This window comes from Petromyzon marinus (genome assembly GCF_048934315.1).
Source record: "Petromyzon marinus isolate PM22_M1 ecotype Great Lakes invasive population chromosome 78 unlocalized genomic scaffold, UKy_Petmar_22M1.pri1.0 chr78_unloc.3, whole genome shotgun sequence".
NCBI lineage: Eukaryota > Metazoa > Chordata > Hyperoartia > Petromyzontiformes > Petromyzontidae > Petromyzon > Petromyzon marinus.
In genome coordinates, this window is record NW_027422627.1 from 93718 (window position 1) to 116773 (window position 23056).

At 58.9% G+C, this 23056-nt stretch overlaps 1 protein-coding gene across 1 annotated transcript in view; it reads right to left on the reverse strand.

The window, feature by feature from the left end:
• LOC142908314 (uncharacterized) overlaps positions 1-23056 on the reverse strand; it is a 49090-nt gene that overhangs the window by 17861 nt on the left and 8173 nt on the right. The gene's annotated exons all lie outside the window — the stretch shown is intronic.

Consider the following 23056-nt stretch of genomic DNA (forward strand, 5'->3'; position numbering starts at 1 on the left):
ACTCCTGATCCTCGCTCCAGACTCCACTCCACTCCTGATCCTTGCTCCAGACTCCACTCCTGATCCTCACTCCAGACTCCACTCCACTCCTGATCCTCGCTCCAGACTCCACTCCTGATCCTCACTCCAGACTCCACTCCACTCCTGATCCTCGCTCCAGACTCCACTCCACTCCTGATCCTCGCTCCAGAATCCACTCCTGATCCTCGCTCCAGACTCCACTCCTGATGCTCCCTCCAGACTCCACTCCTGATCCTCGCTCCAGACTCCACTCCACTCCAGATCCTCGCTCCACACTCCACTCCACTCCTGATCCACGCTCCAGACTCCACTCCTGATCCTCGCTCCAGACTCCACTCCCTCAATCCAGATTCCACTCCAGATTCCACTCCTGATCCTCACTCCAGACTCCACTCCTGATCCTCGCTCCAGACTCCACTCCCTCAATCCAGATTCCACTCCGGAACCTCGCTCCAGACTCCACTCCTGATCCTCGCTCCAGACTCCACTCCTGATCCTCGCTCCAGACTCCACTCCACTCCTGATCCTCGCTCCAGACTCCACTCCACTCCTGATCCTCGCTCCAGACTCCACTCCTGATCCTCGCTCCAGACTCCACTCCACTCCTGATCCTCGCTCCAGACTCCACTCCACTCCTGATCCTCGCTCCAGACTCCACTCCACTCCTGATCCTCGCTCCAGACTCCACTCCTGATCCTCGCTCCAGACTCCACTCCTGATCCTCGCTCCAGACTCCACTCCTGATCCTCGCTCCAGACTCCACTCCTGATCCTCGCTCCAGACTCCACTCCTGATCCTCGCTCCAGATCCTCGCTCCAGACGCCACTCCACTCCTGATCCTCGCTCCAGACTCCACTCCACTCCTGATCCTCACACCAGACTCCACTCCACTCCTGATCCTCGCTCCAGACTCCACTCCACTCCTGATCCTCGCACCAGACTCCACTCCTGATCCTCGCTCCAGACTCCACTCCTGATCCTCGCTCCAGACTCCACTCCTGATCCTCGCTCCAGACTCCACTCCTGATCCTCGCTCCAGACTCCACTCCTGATCCTCGCTCCAGACTCCACTCCTGATCCTCGCTCCAGACTCCACTCCTGATCCTCGCTCCAGACTCCACTCCACTCCTGATCCTCGCTCCAGACTCCACTCCTGATCCTCGCTCCAGACTCCAGACTCCACTCCTGATCCTCGCTCCAGACTCCACTCCTGATCCTCACTCCAGACTCGCACTCCTGATCCTCGCTCCAGACTCCACTCCTGATCCTCGCTCCAGACTCCACTCCAGATCCTCGCTCCAGACTCCACTCCTGATCCTCGCTCCAGACTCCACTCCTGATCCTCACTCCAGACTCCACTCCAGATCCTCGCTCCAGACTCCACTCCTGATCCTCGCTCCAGACTCCACTCCAGGTCCTCAATCCAGATCCTCACTCTAGATTCCACTCCGGAACTTCGCTCCAGACTCCACTCCAGATCCTCGCTCCAGACTCCACTCCTGATCCTCGCTCTAGACTCCACTCCTGATCCTCGCTCCAGACGCCACTCCACTCCTGATCCTCGCTCCAGACTCCACTCCACTCCTGATCCTTGCTCCAGACTCCACTCCTGATCCTCGCTCCAGACTCCACTCCTGATGCTCACTCCAGACTCCACTCCTGATCCTCGCTCCAGACTCCACTCCTCTCCTGATCCTCGCTCCAGACTCCACTCCACTCCTGATCCTCGCTCCAGACTCCACTCCTGATCTTCGCTCCAGACTCCACTCCACATCCTCGCTCCAGACTCCACTCCACATCCTCGCTCCAGACTCCACTCCTGATCCTCGCTCCAGACTCCACTCCTGATCCTCGCTCCAGACTCCACTCCTGATGCTCGCTCCAGACTCCACTCCTGATGCTCGCTCCAGACTCCACTCCTGATGCTCGCTCCAGACTCCACTCCTTATGCTCGCTCCAGACTCCACTCCTGATCCTCGCTCCAGACTCCACTCCTGATCTTCGCTATAGACTCCACTCCTGATCCTCGCTCCAGACTCCACTCCTGATCTCCGCTCCAGACTCCACTCCTGATCCTCGCTCCAGACTCCACTCCTGATCCTCGCTCCAGACTAAACTCCTGATCCTCGCTCCAGACTCCATTCCTGATCCTCGCTCCAGACTCCACTCCTGATCCTCGCTCCAGACTCCACTCCTGATCCTCGCTCCAGACTCCACTCCTGATCCTCGCTCCAGACTCCACTCCTGATCCTCGCTCCAGACTCCACTCCTGATCTTCGCTCCAGACTCCACTCCTGATCCTCGCTCCAGACTCCACTCCTGATCCTCACTCCAGACTCCACTCCACTCCTGATCCTCGCTCCAGACTCCACTCCTGATCCTCACTCCAGACTCCACTCCACTCCTGATCCTCGCTCCAGACTCCACTCCACTCCTGATCCTCGCTCCAGAATCCACTCCTGATCCTCGCTCCAGACTCCACTCCTGATGCTCCCTCCAGACTCCACTCCTGATCCTCGCTCCAGACTCCACTCCACTCCTGATCCTTGCTCCAGACTCCACTCCTGATCCTCACTCCAGACTCCACTCCACTCCTGATCCTCGCTCCAGACTCCACTCCTGATCCTCACTCCAGACTCCACTCCACTCCTGATCCTCGCTCCAGACTCCACTCCACTCCTGATCCTCGCTCCAGAATCCACTCCTGATCCTCGCTCCAGACTCCACTCCTGATGCTCCCTCCAGACTCCACTCCTGATCCTCGCTCCAGACTCCACTCCACTCCAGATCCTCGCTCCACACTCCACTCCACTCCTGATCCACGCTCCAGACTCCACTCCTGATCCTCGCTACAGACTCCACTCCCTCAATCCAGATTCCACTCCAGATTCCACTCCTGATCCTCACTCCAGACTCCACTCCTGATCCTCGCTCCAGACTCCACTCCCTCAATCCAGATTCCACTCCGGAACCTCGCTCCAGACTCCACTCCTGATCCTCGCTCCAGACTCCACTCCTGATCCTCGCTCCAGACTCCACTCCACTCCTGATCCTCGCTCCAGACTCCACTCCACTCCTGATCCTCGCTCCAGACTCCACTCCACTCCTGATCCTCGCTCCAGACTCCACTCCACTCCTGATCCTCGCTCCAGACTCCACTCCACTCCTGATCCTCGCTCCAGACTCCACTCCACTCCTGATCCTCGCTCCAGACTCCACTCCTGATCCTCGCTCCAGACTCCACTCCTGATCCTCGCTCCAGACTCCACTCCTGATCCTCGCTCCAGACTCCACTCCTGATCCTCGCTCCAGACTCCACTCCTGATCCTCGCTCCAGATCCTCGCTCCAGACGCCACTCCACTCCTGATCCTCGCTCCAGACTCCACTCCACTCCTGATCCTCGCTCCAGACTCCACTCCTGATCCTCACTCCAGACTCCACTCCACTCCTGATCCTCGCTCCAGACTCCACTCCACTCCTGATCCTCGCTCCAGAATCCACTCCTGATCCTCGCTCCAGACTCCACTCCTGATGCTCCCTCCAGACTCCACTCCTGATCCTCGCTCCAGACTCCACTCCACTCCTGATCCTTGCTCCAGACTCCACTCCTGATCCTCACTCCAGACTCCACTCCACTCCTGATCCTCGCTCCAGACTCCACTCCTGATCCTCACTCCAGACTCCACTCCACTCCTGATCCTCGCTCCAGACTCCACTCCACTCCTGATCCTCGCTCCAGAATCCACTCCTGATCCTCGCTCCAGACTCCACTCCTGATGCTCCCTCCAGACTCCACTCCTGATCCTCGCTCCAGACTCCACTCCACTCCAGATCCTCGCTCCACACTCCACTCCACTCCTGATCCACGCTCCAGACTCCACTCCTGATCCTCGCTCCAGACTCCACTCCCTCAATCCAGATTCCACTCCAGATTCCACTCCTGATCCTCACTCCAGACTCCACTCCTGATCCTCGCTCCAGACTCCACTCCCTCAATCCAGATTCCACTCCGGAACCTCGCTCCAGACTCCACTCCTGATCCTCGCTCCAGACTCCACTCCTGATCCTCGCTCCAGACTCCACTCCACTCCTGATCCTCGCTCCAGACTCCACTCCACTCCTGATCCTCGCTCCAGACTCCACTCCTGATCCTCGCTCCAGACTCCACTCCACTCCTGATCCTCGCTCCAGACTCCACTCCACTCCTGATCCTCGCTCCAGACTCCACTCCACTCCTGATCCTCGCTCCAGACTCCACTCCTGATCCTCGCTCCAGACTCCACTCCTGATCCTCGCTCCAGACTCCACTCCTGATCCTCGCTCCAGACTCCACTCCTGATCCTCGCTCCAGACTCCACTCCTGATCCTCGCTCCAGATCCTCGCTCCAGACGCCACTCCACTCCTGATCCTCGCTCCAGACTCCACTCCACTCCTGATCCTCACACCAGACTCCACTCCACTCCTGATCCTCGCTCCAGACTCCACTCCACTCCTGATCCTCGCACCAGACTCCACTCCTGATCCTCGCTCCAGACTCCACTCCTGATCCTCGCTCCAGACTCCACTCCTGATCCTCGCTCCAGACTCCACTCCTGATCCTCGCTCCAGACTCCACTCCTGATCCTCGCTCCAGACTCCACTCCTGATCCTCGCTCCAGACTCCACTCCTGATCCTCGCTCCAGACTCCAGACTCCACTCCTGATCCTCGCTCCAGACTCCACTCCTGATCCTCGCTCCAGACTCGCACTCCTGATCCTCGCTCCAGACTCCACTCCTGATCCTCGCTCCAGACTCCACTCCAGATCCTCGCTCCAGACTCCACTCCTGATCCTCGCTCCAGACTCCACTCCTGATCCTCACTCCAGACTCCACTCCAGATCCTCGCTCCAGACTCCACTCCTGATCCTCGCTCCAGACTCCACTCCAGGTCCTCAATCCAGATCCTCACTCTAGATTCCACTCCGGAACTTCGCTCCAGACTCCACTCCAGATCCTCGCTCCAGACTCCACTCCTGATCCTCGCTCTAGACTCCACTCCTGATCCTCGCTCCAGACGCCACTCCACTCCTGATCCTCGCTCCAGACTCCACTCCACTCCTGATCCTTGCTCCAGACTCCACTCCTGATCCTCGCTCCAGACTCCACTCCTGATGCTCACTCCAGACTCCACTCCTGATCCTCGCTCCAGACTCCACTCCTCTCCTGATCCTCGCTCCAGACTCCACTCCACTCCTGATCCTCGCTCCAGACTCCACTCCTGATCTTCGCTCCAGACTCCACTCCACATCCTCGCTCCAGACTCCACTCCACATCCTCGCTCCAGACTCCACTCCTGATCCTCGCTCCAGACTCCACTCCTGATCCTCGCTCCAGACTCCACTCCTGATGCTCGCTCCAGACTCCACTCCTGATGCTCGCTCCAGACTCCACTCCTGATGCTCGCTCCAGACTCCACTCCTTATGCTCGCTCCAGACTCCACTCCTGATCCTCGCTCCAGACTCCACTCCTGATCTTCGCTATAGACTCCACTCCTGATCCTCGCTCCAGACTCCACTCCTGATCTCCGCTCCAGACTCCACTCCTGATCCTCGCTCCAGACTCCACTCCTGATCCTCGCTCCAGACTAAACTCCTGATCCTCGCTCCAGACTCCATTCCTGATCCTCGCTCCAGACTCCACTCCTGATCCTCGCTCCAGACTCCACTCCTGATCCTCGCTCCAGACTCCACTCCTGATCCTCGCTCCAGACTCCACTCCTGATCCTCGCTCCAGACTCCACTCCTGATCTTCGCTCCAGACTCCACTCCTGATCCTCGCTCCAGACTCCACTCCTGATCCTCACTCCAGACTCCACTCCACTCCTGATCCTCGCTCCAGACTCCACTCCTGATCCTCACTCCAGACTCCACTCCACTCCTGATCCTCGCTCCAGACTCCACTCCACTCCTGATCCTCGCTCCAGAATCCACTCCTGATCCTCGCTCCAGACTCCACTCCTGATGCTCCCTCCAGACTCCACTCCTGATCCTCGCTCCAGACTCCACTCCACTCCTGATCCTTGCTCCAGACTCCACTCCTGATCCTCACTCCAGACTCCACTCCACTCCTGATCCTCGCTCCAGACTCCACTCCTGATCCTCACTCCAGACTCCACTCCACTCCTGATCCTCGCTCCAGACTCCACTCCACTCCTGATCCTCGCTCCAGAATCCACTCCTGATCCTCGCTCCAGACTCCACTCCTGATGCTCCCTCCAGACTCCACTCCTGATCCTCGCTCCAGACTCCACTCCACTCCAGATCCTCGCTCCACACTCCACTCCACTCCTGATCCACGCTCCAGACTCCACTCCTGATCCTCGCTCCAGACTCCACTCCTGATCCTCGCTCCAGACTCCACTCCTGATCCTCGCTCCAGACTCCACTCCTGATCTTCGCTCCAGACTCCACTCCTGATCCTCGCTCCAGACTCCACTCCTGATCCTCACTCCAGACTCCACTCCACTCCTGATCCTCGCTCCAGACTCCACTCCTGATCCTCACTCCAGACTCCACTCCACTCCTGATCCTCGCTCCAGACTCCACTCCACTCCTGATCCTCGCTCCAGAATCCACTCCTGATCCTCGCTCCAGACTCCACTCCTGATGCTCCCTCCAGACTCCACTCCTGATCCTCGCTCCAGACTCCACTCCACTCCTGATCCTTGCTCCAGACTCCACTCCTGATCCTCACTCCAGACTCCACTCCACTCCTGATCCTCGCTCCAGACTCCACTCCTGATCCTCACTCCAGACTCCACTCCACTCCTGATCCTCGCTCCAGACTCCACTCCACTCCTGATCCTCGCTCCAGAATCCACTCCTGATCCTCGCTCCAGACTCCACTCCTGATGCTCCCTCCAGACTCCACTCCTGATCCTCGCTCCAGACTCCACTCCACTCCAGATCCTCGCTCCACACTCCACTCCACTCCTGATCCACGCTCCAGACTCCACTCCTGATCCTCGCTCCAGACTCCACTCCCTCAATCCAGATTCCACTCCAGATTCCACTCCTGATCCTCACTCCAGACTCCACTCCTGATCCTCGCTCCAGACTCCACTCCCTCAATCCAGATTCCACTCCGGAACCTCGCTCCAGACTCCACTCCTGATCCTCGCTCCAGACTCCACTCCTGATCCTCGCTCCAGACTCCACTCCACTCCTGATCCTCGCTCCAGACTCCACTCCACTCCTGATCCTCGCTCCAGACTCCACTCCACTCCTGATCCTCGCTCCAGACTCCACTCCACTCCTGATCCTCGCTCCAGACTCCACTCCACTCCTGATCCTCGCTCCAGACTCCACTCCACTCCTGATCCTCGCTCCAGACTCCACTCCTGATCCTCGCTCCAGACTCCACTCCTGATCCTCGCTCCAGACTCCACTCCTGATCCTCGCTCCAGACTCCACTCCTGATCCTCGCTCCAGACTCCACTCCTGATCCTCGCTCCAGATCCTCGCTCCAGACGCCACTCCACTCCTGATCCTCGCTCCAGACTCCACTCCACTCCTGATCCTCACACCAGACTCCACTCCACTCCTGATTCTCGCTCCAGACTCCACTCCACTCCTGATCCTCGCACCAGACTCCACTCCTGATCCTCGCTCCAGACTCCACTCCTGATCCTCGCTCCAGACTCCACTCCTGATCCTCGCTCCAGACTCCACTCCTGATCCTCGCTCCAGACTCCACTCCTGATCCTCGCTCCAGACTCCACTCCTGATCTTCGCTCCAGACTCCACTCCTGATCCTCGCTCCAGACTCCACTCCTGATCCTCGCTCCAGACTCCAGACTCCACTCCTGATCCTCGCTCCAGACTCCACTCCTGATCCTCGCTCCAGACTCGCACTCCTGATCCTCGCTCCAGACTCCACTCCTGATCCTCGCTCCAGACTCCACTCCAGATCCTCGCTCCAGACTCCACTCCTGATCTTCGCTCCAGACTCCACTCCTGATCCTCACTCCAGACTCCACTCCAGATCCTCGCTCCAGACTCCACTCCTGATCCTCGCTCCAGACTCCACTCCTGATCCTCGCTCCAGACTCCACTCCAGGTCCTCAATCCAGATCCTCACTCTAGATTCCACTCCGGAACTTCGCTCCAGACTCCACTCCAGATCCTCGCTCCAGACTCCACTCCTGATCCTCGCTCTAGACTCCACTCCTGATCCTCGCTCCAGACGCCACTCCACTCCTGATCCTCGCTCCAGACTCCACTCCACTCCTGATCCTTGCTCCAGACTCCACTCCTGATCCTCGCTCCAGACTCCACTCCTGATGCTCACTCCAGACTCCACTCCTGATCCTCGCTCCAGACTCCACTCCTCTCCTGATCCTCGCTCCAGACTCCACTCCACTCCTGATCCTCGCTCCAGACTCCACTCCTGATCCTCGCTCCAGACTCCACTCCACATCCTCGCTCCAGACTCCACTCCACATCCTCGCTCCAGACTCCACTCCTGATCCTCGCTCCAGACTCCACTCCTGATCCTCGCTCCAGACTCCACTCCTGATGCTCGCTCCAGACTCCACTCCTGATGCTCGCTCCAGACTCCACTCCTGATGCTCGCTCCAGACTCCACTCCTGATGCTCGCTCCAGACTCCACTCCTGATCCTCGCTCCAGACTCCACTCCTGATCTTCGCTCCAGACTCCACTCCTGATCCTCGCTCCAGACTCCACTCCTGATCTTCGCTCCAGACTCCACTCCTGATCCTCGCTCCAGACTCCACTCCTGATCCTCGCTCCAGACTAAACTCCTGATCCTCGCTCCAGACTCCACTCCTGATCCTCGCTCCAGACTCCACTCCTGATCCTCGCTCCAGACTCCACTCCTGATCCTCGCTCCAGACTCCACTCCTGATCTTCGCTCCAGACTCCACTCCTGATCCTCGCTCCAGACTCCACTCCTGATCCTCACTCCAGACTCCACTCCACTCCTGATCCTCGCTCCAGACTCCACTCCTGATCCTCACTCCAGACTCCACTCCACTCCTGATCCTCGCTCCAGACTCCACTCCACTCCTGATCCTCGCTCCAGACTCCACTCCTGATCCTCACTCCAGACTCCACTCCACTCCTGATCCTCGCTCCAGACTCCACTCCACTCCTGATCCTCGCTCCAGAATCCACTCCTGATCCTCGCTCCAGACTCCACTCCTGATGCTCCCTCCAGACTCCACTCCTGAGCCTCGCTCCAGACTCCACTCAACTCCTGATCCTCGCTCCAGACTCCACTCCACGCCTGATCCTCGCTCCAGACTCCACTCCTGATCCTCGCTCCAGACTCCACTCCTGATCCTCACACCAGACTCCACTCCACTCCACTCCTGATCCTCGCTCCAGACTCCACTCCACTCCTGATCCTCGCTCCAGACTCCACTCCACTCCTGATCCTCGCTCTAGACTCCACTCCTGATCCTCGCTCCAGACTCCACTCCACTCCTGATCCTCGCACCAGACTCCACTCCTGATCCTCGCTCCAGACTCCACTCCTGATCCTCGCTCCAGACTCCACTCCTCTCCTGATCCTCGCTCCAGACTCCACTCCACTCCTGATCCTCGCTCCAGACTCCACTCCTGATCCTCGCTCCAGACTCCACTCCACATCCTCGCTCCAGACTCCACTCCACATCCTCGCTCCAGACTCCACTCCTGATCCTCGCTCCAGACTCCACTCCTGATCCTCGCTCCAGACTCCACTCCTGATGCTCGCTCCAGACTCCACTCCTGATGCTCGCTCCAGACTCCACTCCTGATGCTCGCTCCAGACTCCACTCCTGATGCTCGCTCCAGACTCCACTCCTGATCCTCGCTCCAGACTCCACTCCTGATCTTCGCTCCAGACTCCACTCCTGATCCTCGCTCCAGACTCCACTCCTGATCTTCGCTCCAGACTCCACTCCTGATCCTCGCTCCAGACTCCACTCCTGATCCTCGCTCCAGACTAAACTCCTGATCCTCACTCCAGACTCCACTCCTGATCCTCGCTCCAGACTCCACTCCTGATCCTCGCTCCAGACTCCACTCCTGATCCTCGCTCCAGACTCCACTCCTGATCTTCGCTCCAGACTCCACTCCTGATCCTCGCTCCAGACTCCACTCCTGATCCTCACTCCAGACTCCACTCCACTCCTGATCCTCGCTCCAGACTCCACTCCTGATCCTCACTCCAGACTCCACTCCACTCCTGATCCTCGCTCCAGACTCCACTCCACTCCTGATCCTCGCTCCAGACTCCACTCCTGATCCTCGCTCCAGACTCCACTCCTGATCTTCGCTCCAGACTCCACTCCTGATCCTCGCTCCAGACTCCACTCCTGATCTTCGCTCCAGACTCCACTCCTGATCCTCGCTCCAGACTCCACTCCTGATCCTCGCTCCAGACTAAACTCCTGATCCTCGCTCCAGACTCCACTCCTGATCCTCGCTCCAGACTCCACTCCTGATCCTCGCTCCAGACTCCACTCCTGATCCTCGCTCCAGACTCCACTCCTGATCTTCGCTCCAGACTCCACTCCTGATCCTCGCTCCAGACTCCACTCCTGATCCTCACTCCAGACTCCACTCCACTCCTGATCCTCGCTCCAGACTCCACTCCTGATCCTCGCTCCAGACTCGCACTCCTGATCCTCGCTCCAGACTCCACTCCTGATCCTCGCTCCAGACTCCACTCCTGATCCTCGCTCCAGACTCCACTCCTGATCCTCACTCCAGACTCCACTCCAGATCCTCGCTCCAGACTCCACTCCTGATCCTCGCTCCAGACTCCACTCCAGGTCCTCAATCCAGATCCTCACTCTAGATTCCACTCCGGAACTTCGCTCCAGACTCCACTCCAGATCCTCGCTCCAGACTCCACTCCTGATCCTCGCTCTAGACTCCACTCCTGATCCTCGCTCCAGACGCCACTCCACTCCTGATCCTCGCTCCAGACTCCACTCCACTCCTGATCCTTGCTCCAGACTCCACTCCTGATCCTCGCTCCAGACTCCACTCCTGATGCTCACTCCAGACTCCACTCCTGATCCTCGCTCCAGACTCCACTCCTCTCCTGATCCTCGCTCCAGACTCCACTCCACTCCTGATCCTCGCTCCAGACTCCACTCCTGATCTTCGCTCCAGACTCCACTCCACATCCTCGCTCCAGACTCCACTCCACATCCTCGCTCCAGACTCCACTCCTGATCCTCGCTCCAGACTCCACTCCTGATCCTCGCTCCAGACTCCACTCCTGATGCTCGCTCCAGACTCCACTCCTGATGCTCGCTCCAGACTCCACTCCTGATGCTCGCTCCAGACTCCACTCCTTATGCTCGCTCCAGACTCCACTCCTGATCCTCGCTCCAGACTCCACTCCTGATCTTCGCTATAGACTCCACTCCTGATCCTCGCTCCAGACTCCACTCCTGATCTTCGCTCCAGACTCCACTCCTGATCCTCGCTCCAGACTCCACTCCTGATCCTCGCTCCAGACTAAACTCCTGATCCTCGCTCCAGACTCCATTCCTGATCCTCGCTCCAGACTCCACTCCTGATCCTCGCTCCAGACTCCACTCCTGATCCTCGCTCCAGACTCCACTCCTGATCCTCGCTCCAGACTCCACTCCTGATCCTCGCTCCAGACTCCACTCCTGATCTTCGCTCCAGACTCCACTCCTGATCCTCGCTCCAGACTCCACTCCTGATCCTCACTCCAGACTCCACTCCACTCCTGATCCTCGCTCCAGACTCCACTCCTGATCCTCACTCCAGACTCCACTCCACTCCTGATCCTCGCTCCAGACTCCACTCCACTCCTGATCCTCGCTCCAGAATCCACTCCTGATCCTCGCTCCAGACTCCACTCCTGATGCTCCCTCCAGACTCCACTCCTGATCCTCGCTCCAGACTCCACTCCACTCCTGATCCTTGCTCCAGACTCCACTCCTGATCCTCACTCCAGACTCCACTCCACTCCTGATCCTCGCTCCAGACTCCACTCCTGATCCTCACTCCAGACTCCACTCCACTCCTGATCCTCGCTCCAGACTCCACTCCACTCCTGATCCTCGCTCCAGAATCCACTCCTGATCCTCGCTCCAGACTCCACTCCTGATGCTCCCTCCAGACTCCACTCCTGATCCTCGCTCCAGACTCCACTCCACTCCAGATCCTCGCTCCACACTCCACTCCACTCCTGATCCACGCTCCAGACTCCACTCCTGATCCTCGCTCCAGACTCCACTCCCTCAATCCAGATTCCACTCCAGATTCCACTCCTGATCCTCACTCCAGACTCCACTCCTGATCCTCGCTCCAGACTCCACTCCCTCAATCCAGATTCCACTCCGGAACCTCGCTCCAGACTCCACTCCTGATCCTCGCTCCAGACTCCACTCCTGATCCTCGCTCCAGACTCCACTCCACTCCTGATCCTCGCTCCAGACTCCACTCCACTCCTGATCCTCGCTCCAGACTCCACTCCACTCCTGATCCTCGCTCCAGACTCCACTCCACTCCTGATCCTCGCTCCAGACTCCACTCCACTCCTGATCCTCGCTACAGACTCCACTCCTGATCCTCGCTCCAGACTCCACTCCTGATCCTCGCTCCAGACTCCACTCCTGATCCTCGCTCCAGACTCCACTCCTGATCCTCGCTCCAGACTCCACTCCTGATCCTCGCTCCAGATCCTCGCTCCAGACGCCACTCCACTCCTGATCCTCGCTCCAGACTCCACTCCACTCCTGATCCTCACACCAGACTCCACTCCACTCCTGATTCTCGCTCCAGACTCCACTCCACTCCTGATCCTCGCACCAGACTCCACTCCTGATCCTCGCTCCAGACTCCACTCCTGATCCTCGCTCCAGACTCCACTCCTGATCCTCGCTCCAGACTCCACTCCTGATCCTCGCTCCAGACTCCACTCCTGATCCTCGCTCCAGACTCCACTCCTGATCTTCGCTCCAGACTCCACTCCTGATCCTCGCTCCAGACTCCACTCCTGATCCTCGCTCCAGACTCCAGACTCCACTCCTGATCCTCGCTCCAGACTCCACTCCTGATCCTCGCTCCAGACTCGCACTCCTGATCCTCGCTCCAGACTCCACTCCTGATCCTCGCTCCAGACTCCACTCCAGATCCTCGCTCCAGACTCCACTCCTGATCTTCGCTCCAGACTCCACTCCTGATCCTCACTCCAGACTCCACTCCAGATCCTCGCTCCAGACTCCACTCCTGATCCTCGCTCCAGACTCCACTCCTGATCCTCGCTCCAGACTCCACTCCAGGTCCTCAATCCAGATCCTCACTCTAGATTCCACTCCGGAACTTCGCTCCAGACTCCACTCCAGATCCTCGCTCCAGACTCCACTCCTGATCCTCGCTCTAGACTCCACTCCTGATCCTCGCTCCAGACGCCACTCCACTCCTGATCCTCGCTCCAGACTCCACTCCACTCCTGATCCTTGCTCCAGACTCCACTCCTGATCCTCGCTCCAGACTCCACTCCTGATGCTCACTCCAGACTCCACTCCTGATCCTCGCTCCAGACTCCACTCCTCTCCTGATCCTCGCTCCAGACTCCACTCCACTCCTGATCCTCGCTCCAGACTCCACTCCTGATCCTCGCTCCAGACTCCACTCCACATCCTCGCTCCAGACTCCACTCCACATCCTCGCTCCAGACTCCACTCCTGATCCTCGCTCCAGACTCCACTCCTGATCCTCGCTCCAGACTCCACTCCTGATCCTCGCTCCAGACTCCACTCCTGATCCTCGCTCCAGACTCCACTCCTGATCTTCGCTCCAGACTCCACTCCTGATCCTCGCTCCAGACTCCACTCCTGATCCTCACTCCAGACTCCACTCCACTCCTGATCCTCGCTCCAGACTCCACTCCTGATCCTCACTCCAGACTATACTCCACTCCTGATCCTCGCTCCAGACTCCACTCCACTCCTGATCCTCGCTCCAGACTCCACTCCTGATCCTCACTCCAGACTCCACTCCACTCCTGATCCTCGCTCCAGACTCCACTCCACTCCTGATCCTCGCTCCAGAATCCACTCCTGATCCTCGCTCCAGACTCCACTCCTGATGCTCCCTCCAGACTCCACTCCTGAGCCTCGCTCCAGACTCCACTCCACTCCTGATCCTCGCTCCAGACTCCACTCCACGCCTGATCCTCGCTCCAGACTCCACTCCTGATCCTCGCTCCAGACTCCACTCCTGATCCTCACACCAGACTCCACTCCACTCCACTCCTGATCCTCGCTCCAGACTCCACTCCACTCCTGATCCTCGCTCCAGACTCCACTCCACTCCTGATCCTCGCTCTAGACTCCACTCCTGATCCTCGCTCCAGACTCCACTCCACTCCTGATCCTCGCACCAGACTCCACTCCTGATCCTCGCTCCAGACTCCACTCCTGATCCTCGCTCCAGACTCCACTCCTCTCCTGATCCTCGCTCCAGACTCCACTCCACTCCTGATCCTCGCTCCAGACTCCACTCCTGATCCTCGCTCCAGACTCCACTCCACATCCTCGCTCCAGACTCCACTCCACATCCTCGCTCCAGACTCCACTCCTGATCCTCGCTCCAGACTCCACTCCTGATCCTCGCTCCAGACTCCACTCCTGATGCTCGCTCCAGACTCCACTCCTGATGCTCGCTCCAGACTCCACTCCTGATGCTCGCTCCAGACTCCACTCCTGATGCTCGCTCCAGACTCCACTCCTGATCCTCGCTCCAGACTCCACTCCTGATCTTCGCTCCAGACTCCACTCCTGATCCTCGCTCCAGACTCCACTCCTGATCTTCGCTCCAGACTCCACTCCTGATCCTCGCTCCAGACTCCACTCCTGATCCTCGCTCCAGACTAAACTCCTGATCCTCACTCCAGACTCCACTCCTGATCCTCGCTCCAGACTCCACTCCTGATCCTCGCTCCAGACTCCACTCCTGATCCTCGCTCCAGACTCCACTCCTGATCTTCGCTCCAGACTCCACTCCTGATCCTCGCTCCAGACTCCACTCCTGATCCTCACTCCAGACTCCACTCCACTCCTGATCCTCGCTCCAGACTCCACTCCTGATCCTCACTCCAGACTCCACTCCACTCCTGATCCTCGGTCCAGACTCCACTCCACTCCTGATCCTCGCTCCAGACTCCACTCCTGATCCTCGCTCCAGACTCCACTCCTGATCCTCGCTCCAGACTCCACTCCTGATCCTCGCTCCAGACTAAACTCCTGATCCTCGCTCCAGACTCCACTCCTGATCCTCGCTCCAGACTCCACTCCTGATCCTCGCTCCAGACTCCACTCCTGATCCTCGCTCCAGACTCCACTCCTGATCTTCGCTCCAGACTCCACTCCTGATCCTCGCTCCAGACTCCACTCCTGATCCTCACTCCAGACTCCACTCCACTCCTGATCCTCGCTCCAGACTCCACTCCTGATCCTCGCTCCAGACTCGCACTCCTGATCCTCGCTCCAGACTCCACTCCTGATCCTCGCTCCAGACTCCACTCCTGATCCTCGCTCCAGACTCCACTCCTGATCCTCACTCCAGACTCCACTCCAGATCCTCGCTCCAGACTCCACTCCTGATCCTCGCTCCAGACTCCACTCCAGGTCCTCAATCCAGATCCTCACTCTAGATTCCACTCCGGAACTTCGCTCCAGACTCCACTCCAGATCCTCGCTCCAGACTCCACTCCTGATCCTCGCTCTAGACTCCACTCCTGATCCTCGCTCCAGACGCCACTCCACTCCTGATCCTCGCTCCAGACTCCACTCCACTCCTGATCCTTGCTCCAGACTCCACTCCTGATCCTCGCTCCAGACTCCACTCCTGATGCTCACTCCAGACTCCACTCCTGATCCTCGCTCCAGACTCCACTCCTCTCCTGATCCTCGCTCCAGACTCCACTCCACTCCTGATCCTCGCTCCAGACTCCACTCCTGATCTTCGCTCCAGACTCCACTCCACATCCTCGCTCCAGACTCCACTCCACATCCTCGCTCCAGACTCCACTCCTGATCCTCGCTCCAGACTCCACTCCTGATCCTCGCTCCAGACTCCACTCCTGATGCTCGCTCCAGACTCCACTCCTGATGCTCGCTCCAGACTCCACTCCTGATGCTCGCTCCAGACTCCACTCCTTATGCTCGCTCCAGACTCCACTCCTGATCCTCGCTCCAGACTCCACTCCTGATCTTCGCTATAGACTCCACTCCTGATCCTCGCTCCAGACTCCACTCCTGATCTTCGCTCCAGACTCCACTCCTGATCCTCGCTCCAGACTCCACTCCTGATCCTCGCTCCAGACTAAACTCCTGATCCTCGCTCCAGACTCCATTCCTGATCCTCGCTCCAGACTCCACTCCTGATCCTCGCTCCAGACTCCACTCCTGATCCTCGCTCCAGACTCCACTCCTGATCCTCGCTCCAGACTCCACTCCTGATCCTCGCTCCAGACTCCACTCCTGATCTTCGCTCCAGACTCCACTCCTGATCCTCGCTCCAGACTCCACTCCTGATCCTCACTCCAGACTCCACTCCACTCCTGATCCTCGCTCCAGACTCCACTCCTGATCCTCACTCCAGACTCCACTCCACTCCTGATCCTCGCTCCAGACTCCACTCCACTCCTGATCCTCGCTCCAGAATCCACTCCTGATCCTCGCTCCAGACTCCACTCCTGATGCTCCCTCCAGACTCCACTCCTGATCCTCGCTCCAGACTCCACTCCACTCCTGATCCTTGCTCCAGACTCCACTCCTGATCCTCACTCCAGACTCCACTCCACTCCTGATCCTCGCTCCAGACTCCACTCCTGATCCTCACTCCAGACTCCACTCCACTCCTGATCCTCGCTCCAGACTCCACTCCACTCCTGATCCTCGCTCCAGAATCCACTCCTGATCCTCGCTCCAGACTCCACTCCTGATGCTCCCTCCAGACTCCACTCCTGATCCTCGCTCCAGACTCCACTCCACTCCAGATCCTCGCTCCACACTCCACTCCACTCCTGATCCACGCTCCAGACTCCACTCCTGATCCTCGCTCCAGACTCCACTCCCTCAATCCAGATTCCACTCCAGATTCCACTCCTGATCCTCACTCCAGACTCCACTCCTGATCCTCGCTCCAGACTCCACTCCCTCAATCCAGATTCCACTCCGGAACCTCGCTCCAGACTCCACTCCTGATCCTCGCTCCAGACTCCACTCCTGATCCTCGCTCCAGACTCCACTCCACTCCTGATCCTCGCTCCAGACTCCACTCCACTCCTGATCCTCGCTCCAGACTCCACTCCACTCCTGATCCTCGCTCCAGACTCCACTCCACTCCTGATCCTCGCTCCAGACTCCACTCCACTCCTGATCCTCGCTACAGACTCCACTCCTGATCCTCGCTCCAGACTCCACTCCTGATCCTCGCTCCAGACTCCACTCCTGATCCTCGCTCCAGACTCCACTCCTGATCCTCGCTCCAGACTCCACTCCTGATCCTCGCTCCAGATCCTCGCTCCAGACGCCACTCCACTCCTGATCCTCGCTCCAGACTCCACTCCACTCCTGATCCTCACACCAGACTCCACTCCACTCCTGATTCTCGCTCCAGACTCCACTCCACTCCTGATCCTCGCACCAGACTCCACTCCTGATCCTCGCTCCAGACTCCACTCCTGATCCTCGCTCCAGACTCCACTCCTGATCCTCGCTCCAGACTCCACTCCTGATCCTCGCTCCAGACTCCACTCCTGATCCTCGCTCCAGACTCCACTCCTGATCTTCGCTCCAGACTCCACTCCTGATCCTCGCTCCAGACTCCACTCCTGATCCTCGCTCCAGACTCCAGACTCCACTCCTGATCCTCGCTCCAGACTCCACTCCTGATCCTCGCTCCAGACTCGCACTCCTGATCCTCGCTCCAGACTCCACTCCTGATCCTCGCTCCAGACTCCACTCCAGATCCTCGCTCCAGACTCCACTCCTGATCTTCGCTCCAGACTCCACTCCTGATCCTCACTCCAGACTCCACTCCAGATCCTCGCTCCAGACTCCACTCCTGATCCTCGCTCCAGACTCCACTCCTGATCCTCGCTCCAGACTCCACTCCAGGTCCTCAATCCAGATCCTCACTCTAGATTCCACTCCGGAACTTCGCTCCAGACTCCACTCCAGATCCTCGCTCCAGACTCCACTCCTGATCCTCGCTCTAGACTCCACTCCTGATCCTCGCTCCAGACGCCACTCCACTCCTGATCCTCGCTCCAGACTCCACTCCACTCCTGATCCTTGCTCCAGACTCCACTCCTGATCCTCGCTCCAGACTCCACTCCTGATGCTCACTCCAGACTCCACTCCTGATCCTCGCTCCAGACTCCACTCCTCTCCTGATCCTCGCTCCAGACTCCACTCCACTCCTGATCCTCGCTCCAGACTCCACTCCTGATCCTCGCTCCAGACTCCACTCCACATCCTCGCTCCAGACTCCACTCCACATCCTCGCTCCAGACTCCACTCCTGATCCTCGCTCCAGACTCCACTCCTGATCCTCGCTCCAGACTCCACTCCTGCTGCTCGCTCCAGACTCCACTCCTGATGCTCGCTCCAGACTCCACTCCTGATGCTCGCTCCAGACTCCACTCCTGATGCTCGCTCCAGACTCCACTCCTGATCCTCGCTCCAGACTCCACTCCTGATCTTCGCTCCAGACTCCACTCCTGATCCTCGCTCCAGACTCCACTCCTGATCTTCGCTCCAGACTCCACTCCTGATCCTCGCTCCAGACTCCACTCCTGATCCTCGCTCCAGACTAAACTCCTGATCCTCGCTCCAGACTCCACTCCTGATCCTCGCTCCAGACTCCACTCCTGATCCTCGCTCCAGACTCCACTCCTGATCCTCGCTCCAGACTCCACTCCTGATCTTCGCTCCAGACTCCACTCCTGATCCTCGCTCCAGACTCCACTCCTGATCCTCACTCCAGACTCCACTCCACTCCTGATCCTCGCTCCAGACTCCACTCCTGATCCTCACTCCAGACTCCACTCCACTCCTGATCCTCGCTCCAGACTCCACTCCACTCCTGATCCTCGCTCCAGACTCCACTCCTGATCCTCACTCCAGACTCCACTCCACTCCTGATCCTCGCTCCAGACTCCACTCCACTCCTGATCCTCGCTCCAGAATCCACTCCTGATCCTCGCTCCAGACTCCACTCCTGATGCTCCCTCCAGACTCCACTCCTGAGCCTCGCTCCAGACTCCACTCCACTCCTGATCCTCGCTCCAGACTCCACTCCACGCCTGATCCTCGCTCCAGACTCCACTCCTGATCCTCGCTCCAGACTCCACTCCTGATCCTCACACCAGACTCCACTCCACTCCACTCCTGATCCTCGCTCCAGACTCCACTCCACTCCTGATCCTCGCTCCAGACTCCACTCCACTCCTGATCCTCGCTCTAGACTCCACTCCTGATCCTCGCTCCAGACTCCACTCCACTCCTGATCCTCGCACCAGACTCCACTCCTGATCCTCGCTCCAGACTCCACTCCTGATCCTCGCTCCAGACTCCACTCCTCTCCTGATCCTCGCTCCAGACTCCACTCCACTCCTGATCCTCGCTCCAGACTCCACTCCTGATCCTCGCTCCAGACTCCACTCCACATCCTCGCTCCAGACTCCACTCCTGATCCTCGCTCCAGACTCCACTCCTGATCCTCGCTCCAGACTCCACTCCTGATGCTCGCTCCAGACTCCACTCCTGATGCTCGCTCCAGACTCCACTCCTGATGCTCGCTCCAGACTCCACTCCTGATGCTCGCTCCAGACTCCACTCCTGATCCTCGCTCCAGACTCCACTCCTGATCTTCGCTCCAGACTCCACTCCTGATCCTCGCTCCAGACTCCACTCCTGATCTTCGCTCCAGACTCCACTCCTGATCCTCGCTCCAGACTCCACTCCTGATCCTCGCTCCAGACTAAACTCCTGATCCTCGCTCCAGACTCCACTCCTGATCCTCGCTCCAGACTCCACTCCTGATCCTCGCTCCAGACTCCACTCCTGATCCTCGCTCCAGACTCCACTCCTGATCTTCGCTCCAGACTCCACTCCTGATCCTCGCTCCAGACTCCACTCCTGATCCTCACTCCAGACTCCACTCCACTCCTGATCCTCGCTCCAGACTCCACTCCTGATCCTCACTCCAGACTCCACTCCACTCCTGATCCTCGCTCCAGACTCCACTCCACTCCTGATCCTCGCTCCAGACTCCACTCCTGATCCTCGCTCCAGACTCCACTCCTGATCTTCGCTCCAGACTCCACTCCTGATCCTCGCTCCAGACTCCACTCCTGATCTTCGCTCCAGACTCCACTCCTGATCCTCGCTCCAGACTCCACTCCTGATCCTCGCTCCAGACTAAACTCCTGATCCTCGCTCCAGACTCCACTCCTGATCCTCGCTCCAGACTCCACTCCTGATCCTCGCTCCAGACTCCACTCCTGATCCTCGCTCCAGACTCCACTCCTGATCTTCGCTCCAGACTCCACTCCTGATCCTCGCTCCAGACTCCACTCCTGATCCTCACTCCAGACTCCACTCCACTCCTGATCCTCGCTCCAGACTCCACTCCTGATCCTCACTCCAGACACCACTCCACTCCTGATCCTCGCTCCAGACTCCACTCCACTCCTGATCCTCGCTCCAGAATCCACTCCTGATCCTCGCTCCATACTCCACTCCACTCCTGATCCTCGCTCCAGACTCCACTCCTGATCCTCACTCCAGACTCCACTCCACTCCTGATCCTTGCTCCAGACTCCACTCCTGATCCTCGCTCCAGACTCCACTCCTGATGCTCACTCCAGACTCCACTCCTGATCCTCGCTCCAGACTCCACTCCTCTCCTGATCCTCGCTCCAGACTCCACTCCACTCCTGATCCTCGCTCCAGACTCCACTCCTGATCCTCGCTCCAGACTCCACTCCACATCCTCGCTCCAGACTCCACTCCACATCCTCGCTCCAGACTCCACTCCTGATCCTCGCTCCAGACTCCACTCCTGATCCTCGCTCCAGACTCCACTCCTGATGCTCGCTCCAGACTCCACTCCTGATGCTCGCTCCAGACTCCACTCCTGATGCTCGCTCCAGACTCCACTCCTGATGCTCGCTCCAGACTCCACTCCTGATCCTCGCTCCAGACTCCACTCCTGATCTTCGCTCCAGACTCCACTCCTGATCCTCGCTCCAGACTCCACTCCTGATCTTCGCTCCAGACTCCACTCCTGATCCTCGCTCCAGACTCCACTCCTGATCCTCGCTCCAGACTAAACTCCTGATCCTCGCTCCAGACTCCACTCCTGATCCTCGCTCCAGACTCCACTCCTGATCCTCGCTCCAGACTCCACTCCTGATCCTCGCTCCAGACTCCACTCCTGATCTTCGCTCCAGACTCCACTCCTGATCCTCGCTCCAGACTCCACTCCTGATCCTCACTCCAGACTCCACTCCACTCCTGATCCTCGCTCCAGACTCCACTCCTGATCCTCACTCCAGACTCCACTCCTGATCCTCGCTCCAGACTCCACTCCACTCCTGATCCTCGTTCCAGACTCCACTCCTGATCTTCGCTCCAGACTCCACTCCTGATCCTCGCTCCAGACTCCACTGCTGATCCTCGCTCCAGACTCCACTCCTGATCTTCGCTCCAGACTCCACTCCTGATCCTCGCTCCAGACTCCACTCCTGATCCTCACTCCAGACTCCACTCCACTCCTGATCCTCGCTCCAGACTCCACTCCTGATCCTCACTCCAGACTCCACTCCACTCCTGATCCTCGCTCCAGACTCCACTCCACTCCTGATCCTCGCTCCAGAATCCACTCCTGATCCTCGCTCCAGACTCCACTCCACTCCTGATCCTCGCTCCAGACTCCACTCCACTCCTGATCCTCGCTCCAGACTCCACTCCTGATCCTCACTCCAGACTCCACTCCACTCCTGATCCTCGCTCCAGACTCCACTCCACTCCTGATCCTCGCTCCAGAATCCACTCCTGATCCTCGCTCCAGACTCCACTCCTGATGCTCCCTCCAGACTCCACTCCTGAGCCTCGCTCCAGACTCCACTCCACTCCTGATCCTCGCTCCAGACTCCACTCCACGCCTGATCCTCGCTCCAGACTCCACTCCTGATCCTCGCTCCAGACTCCACTCCTGATCCTCACACCAGACTCCACTCCACTCCACTCCTGATCCTCGCTCCAGACTCCACTCCACTCCTGATCCTCGCTCCAGACTCCACTCCACTCCTGATCCTCGCTCTAGACTCCACTCCTGATCCTCGCTCCAGACTCCACTGCACTCCTGATCCTCGCACCAGACTCCACTCCTGATCCTCGCTCCAGACTCCACTCCTGATCCTCGCTCCAGACTCCACTCCTCTCCTGATCCTCGCTCCAGACTCCACTCCACTCCTGATCCTCGCTCCAGACTCCACTCCTGATCCTCGCTCCAGACTCCACTCCACATCCTCGCTCCAGACTCCACTCCACATCCTCGCTCCAGACTCCACTCCTGATCCTCGCTCCAGACTCCACTCCTGATCCTCGCTCCAGACTCCACTCCTGATGCTCGCTCCAGACTCCACTCCTGATGCTCGCTCCAGACTCCACTCCTGATGCTCGCTCCAGACTCCACTCCTGATGCTCGCTCCAGACTCCACTCCTGATCCTCGCTCCAGACTCCACTCCTGATCTTCGCTCCAGACTCCACTCCTGATCCTCGCTCCAGACTCCACTCCTGATCTTCGCTCCAGACTCCACTCCTGATCCTCGCTCCAGACTCCACTCCTGATCCTCGCTCCAGACTAAACTCCTGATCCTCGCTCCAGACTCCACTCCTGATCCTCGCTCCAGACTCCACTCCTGATCCTCGCTCCAGACTCCACTCCTGATCCTCGCTCCAGACTCCACTCCTGA